Source organism: Crocuta crocuta, unplaced genomic scaffold, assembly GCF_008692635.1.
Source record: "Crocuta crocuta isolate KB4526 unplaced genomic scaffold, BGI_CrCroc_1.0 scaffold299, whole genome shotgun sequence".
Lineage (NCBI taxonomy): Eukaryota > Metazoa > Chordata > Mammalia > Carnivora > Hyaenidae > Crocuta > Crocuta crocuta.
The window spans coordinates 11,567,182-11,572,791 of NW_027532747.1; the positions used below are offsets into that span (position 1 = coordinate 11,567,182).

General features: G+C 43.3%; 1 pseudogene; it reads right to left on the reverse strand.

Annotated features, from left to right (window-relative positions):
• Window positions 1-1,498: 1,498 nt before the first annotated feature.
• Window positions 1,499-2,438, reverse strand: LOC144245576 (calcyclin-binding protein-like; annotated as a pseudogene).
• Between the last annotated feature and the right edge of the window lie 3,172 nt (window positions 2,439-5,610).

Here is a 5,610-nt window from a genome sequence, read left to right on the forward strand (position 1 = left end):
TCAACACTGTTGAACAGAATTTCTGTAATGATGGAAATATTTTGTAAGTATTTGGTTCAATACAGTAGTCTAATATGTCGGTGACTATTGAGCATTTGAGTGCCACTGAAGAACTACATTTTTTTTTTTAACAAATAGTTTATTGTCAAATTAGCTTCCACATAACACCCAGTGCTCATCCCCACAAGTGCCCTCCTCCATTCCCACACCCCCCTCCCCCCCACATCCATCAGTCCTCAGTTTTTGTCAGCATTCAAGAGTCTCTCATGGTTTGCCTCTCTCCCTTTCCCCCACCATTTCCGCCCTTCTTCTCCCCCTTGTTCCTCAGTTAAGTTCCTCCTAATCCTCCTATACGTGCAAACATATGATATTTGTCCTTCTCTGCCTGACTTATTTCGCTCAGCATAACACCCTCAAGGTCCATCCATGTTGCTACACATGGCCAGATTTCATTGTTTCTCATTGCCATGTAGTATTCCATGGTATAGATAAACCACATCTTCTTGATCCATTCATCTGTTGATGGACACTTAGGCTCTTTCCATGTTTTAGCTATTGTGGAGAGTGCTGCTATGAACATTGGGGTACATGTGCTCCTGTGCCTCAGCATTTCTGTATCCCTTGGGTAAATTCCTAGCATGAAGAACTACATTTTTAATGTTAATAATTTAATTTGAAATATTACAAGCAGCTAGTGGCTATCATCTTGGACAACATAGGTTGAGACCATTTATATTTAATGTAGGGATTTATGGGACTGGATTCAAGTCTACCATTTTAATATTTGTTTGTCCCCACTGGTTTTGATCCTCCTTTCCCAGCTTCTTTTGGATTAACTGAGTATTTCTTAGAATTCCATTTTATCTACTGACTTTTTAGCTGTCTCTCTTGGCAAGTGTTTAGTCGAGGGATTAGCTTTTCATAGCCCTCTAAGAGTTACTATTGTAGGACTTAGTGTAAGATACCTTGCAACTGTACAGGTTCATTTCCCACCCTCTTCCTGACATTTACTGTGGTTGTTATTCAAATCACATATCCATATGCTAAAACCCCACAATACAACTTTGTATTGTTTAAATAGCAATATACATTTTTATGTAAAAATTCAGATATTTTTATTCATTCTCACATTGGTTGAAATCGATGTCAGGAACTTAAAGGCAAACAATAACTTCTGTTTTCTACCTCTTGGCTCAGCAAAAAATACACACAATGTGGCTTTATCATTAGACAAGACTTGCTGTTTTTACATTTCTCACCAAGAATGCAATATTATTCTTGAACAAAATGCCCAGATTACCAAGGAAACCATCTTTGGAGGAAGTGTTTAATAAGCATATTTTATTTAAATAAATCCTCCAGTAGGAAGTGGGAGAATTCATTGCCTTTACTTAGTAGAAGGTTGTGTAAGTTAAATCTATCTGTGCAGCCCACCAACATTTCCTTATTGGAAACCTCAATATTTCCACATCACAGTTCCCAAGATGACTTTAAAGGCTCAAAATTCAGCGTCTCCTTTGGTGTACTTCTCTCTTGATTCTACCCAGGCTTTATTAATGGTTTGCTTCCTGTCATCATCTCCGTCTTCATACATTTTCTTTAGAACATTCATCAGCCCCTCACTAGGATGTTTCAGTGACAGAGGAGGGCTTTTCTTTCTCTGTGTTCTTTCTCAGCCCGAGTCACGTAGTCCCACTGCATGCTTTGTGCTTTCTTTCTACATAAAGTGACAACTGTATCCATCTTGACTTTTTTGAAACGCCTTCCACAGAGATGGGTTTCAAGAGCTTATTCACAGTCATGGAGTAAGTCTTTCCAGTTAGATTTTTTTTTTTAAGTTGGTGTTAAACTTTATTTATTTTAATTTATTTCTGAGAAAGAGAGACAGACAGACAGAGACAGAGACAGAGACAGCGTGAGCAGGGGAGGGTCAGAGAGAGAGGGAGATACAGAATCTGAAACAGTCTCCAGGCTCTGAGCTGTCAGCACAGAGCCCGATGCGGGGCTCGAACCCACAAACTGTGAGATCTTGACCTGAGCCAAAATCAGACGCTTTAACAGACTGAGCCACCCAGGCACCCCTCATTTAGAATCTTTACCAAAAGATCAAATGACTTCTCTGTGAAACGCACCTGCACATTCTCAGTAGTTCATGAACTCCGGTTATATTTGTGAAAATCTACATCACCTCGTCTGACCCATCCCATCTGTAACTGCCGATTTTCACTGTACCTCCCGTTGTAATGGGAGCAAGCACAGCAGCTGGCTTTTCATTGTCAGGAAGTTCTGCTTTTCTCTGTGATTCCGGCTGCATCATATTCTTGATTTCTTTCTCAATCTTGGGTCTTTCAGTTCTAAGAGTATCACATACTCTTTCTAGTGGCTTTTTCCAGAAGTGCCTTCACTTCTAGATCTTTCTGAAGCTTCCAAGTGCTATCTGCAATGGAGTGACCCTCGGTTTCTGCAATCACCATTGATTTAAAGAAGCTTCCTGTTCTCTGGCAAGTGCAGCAGGAGCGGTTGGAGCCTCTTCCAAAGCGGGAACGGTGGTCCCAAAAGGCCTGAGCTGCAGCCCGCATAGGGGAGAGAACAGGGGATGCACAGCCAGCTCCCCCGGGCACGGACCCCCCCAGTGCGGGGCCTGGCCTGCCTCTGCAATACAGAGCTCTTAGAGAGAGAAAAAAGTCTTTTATATTTGTGCAGTTAATTGCTCTTTTTTAAAAAGTTTTTTTTTTTAATGTTTTCATGTTTGACAGAATCTGAAGCAGGCTCCAGGCTCTGAGCTGTCAGCACAGAGCCCTTGGGACGCAGGGTTCAAACTCAAAAACTGTGAGATCATGCTCTGAGCCGAAGTTGGACGCTTAACCAGCTGAGCCACTGAAGTGCCTCAATATTTGCTCTTTCTAATGACTTTTCTTCCCTCCTGATTATTTGAGCTTCTCTGTGGTATGTTCTTCCTTCAGCCTGAAGAATGACCTGTAGCATTTCTTGCAGGGCAGATCCGCTAATTCTTAGTTTTCTTTCTTCTGATAATGTGGTTTTGTCTTCATTCTTTTTTTTTTTTAAAATTTTTTAATGTCTTTAGTTTGAGAGACAGACAGAGAGCTAGCTGGGGAGGGGCAGAGAGAAAGAGGGAGGCACAGAATCTGAAGCATGATCCAGGCTCTGAGCTGTCAGCACAGAGCCCGATGCGGGGCTTGAACCCACAGACTGTGAGATCCTGACCTGAGCCAAATTCAGACACTTAACTGACTGAGCCACCCAGGTGCCCCCTGTCTTCATTCTCAAAGGATCTTTCCACTAAATAAGATATATGGAAACATTTTGTGCTGTCTTCTGGCCTTGTGTTTCCGAGCAGAGTTCAGCAGTCATTCAGATCGCTGTTCCTGTTGGCTGCTTTCAAGATTTTGTCTTTGGTTTTCACTAGGCACCCAGTGGGGTTTTCTTTGTGTTACCCTGTTGCTTATTCACTGAACTTCTTGGATCTGTAAATTTATGTCTCACCAAATTTTTAGCTATTATTTCTTTAAATAGCTTCTCCGCCCCATACTTCCTCACCTCCTAGGATTCCGGTCCCATTGAAGTTAAACCTTTAGATATTATCCCACAAATCCCTAATTCCCACCCTACCCCCATTTTTTCAGGGCTCTTTTTGTTGTTGTTCTTCAGATTGGATAATTTTTACCTGTCTTCAAGTTCCCTGACTCCTCTGTCATCTCCATTCTGTGATTAAACCCATCTACTGAAGCTTTTAATTTCAGATTGTGAGAGAATAGAAAATACACAGATTGGTTCATGCCCCCAGTTTCTGAAACCCTTGCCAATTCCTAAGTGGTAACAGCACTAGGAACATCTTTTCTTCTAATGGGGTGACTCTGGGTGGGTTCCTGGACTGGGGCTGGTCACCAGAAAGACCAAACCATGATTAGAAACTTGGAACTTTCAGTACCGCCCCAATTCTACAGAGGGGGACAGGAAATGGAATTTATGCCTGATCGCGCCTCTGTGAGGCAGCCTCCATAAAATCCCCATAGTCCAGGGTTTGAGGAACTTTCAGGTTGGTGAACACATCCACACAGGGAGGGTGATGCACCCAAAATGCAGGACCCTGCTAGACTTCACCCTATATACCCTTCACCTGGTTGTTCACCTGTGTCCTTTATCGTTCCTTTAACAAACTTGCAGGAAGTGTTCCCTTGAGCCCTGTGAGCTGCTCTAACAAACACATTAAACCTGAGGAAGAGTAATGGAATCTCGGGTTTAGAACAGATGAGTCAGAAGCACAGCTCACAACCTGGACTTGCGCTTGGTGTTGGAAGGGGGGCGGGCAGTCTTGTGGGACTGGGCCCTTTACCTGTGCGATCTGACGGTATCTCTAGTAGAGTGCGTCGGAATTTAAACCGGAGGACACCTGGCTGGTATCTCAGAATCGCCTGGCACGGGAGAGACCTCCACACATCTGGTGAGCAGACGCGTTCTGAGTGTGGCAGTTATGGGAGAGCACACGAGGGGACTGCTCCCCTCCAGTACAGATACTATAGTCTTCAGTTCTGAGGCTTCCATTCAATTCTTTAAAAATGATCACTCTGCTGCGATTTGCTAGCTTTTCATTATGTTTTTTGTTTGTTTTACACTCCTGAGCACAGTTTTATTAGGTCTTTTAAAAATCTTTGACTAGAATTCCTGGGGTTGGTCTCCTTTGCCTGTCTTCTGAGAATGAGCCATGTCTTTTTATTGATGTATTGAGTAATTTGGATCAGATGCTAAGAATTTTAACTGATGTGTAACTTATGCTGTGCTGTAGAAACTCTGGATTCTGATATGTTCCTCTGAAAAGAATTAGTTTTACATAGGCAGTTCCTTGGCTGAACTCAGCTGCAAAATGTCCCCCCTACCATGGGAAATACCTCAAGTTTTGGTTCAATTATTTTAGTCTTGGCTGAGCATGAACAGTTCAGTGGTCAGCCAGATACACAGAACTTGGGACCCCAGTCTCCGGCTCTTTTCTGTGGTTTCCCTCTTCATGCTCAGAGGCTATGGCTGCTCTCAGCTCTGTACTCTGGGTCTTTGGGCAGCGAGACTATAGATTTCCACTGGACGTTTCCGTGCTGTGCATGGTGCAGACAGACCTGACCTCGGGCCCAAAGTGGTTAAGAAAATAAATAAAAACAAAACTAGGTAACTCACCTCGTGTGGTGCCTTTCTTCCAATTGTCGACGCCCCTTCAGTTTCTGCCCGCTTCTGTCACTTTCGGTAGCTGGTTTTTAAAGATATTTCCTCCCCCTTTCCCCCAGAGTTTATATTGTTTATTTCTGAAAGAGTTGGTTCAATTGGAGCTATTTGGCCCTGCCATAAACCTGAAGTTATGTCTTCTCCCACAATATTTTTTGTTTGTTTTAAAGAGAGAGACAGCAAAGTGGGGGAGAGGGGCAGAAGGGTTGGCGGGGGGAGAGAGACAGATTCTTAAGCAGGTACCACACTCAGCACGGGGCCTGACTCAGGGCTCAATCACAGGACCCCGTGATCCTGAGCTGGAATTAAGAGTTGGACACTTAACTGACTGAGCCACTCAGGCACTCCCCCACCCAACATTTTTAAATGAAATTTTCA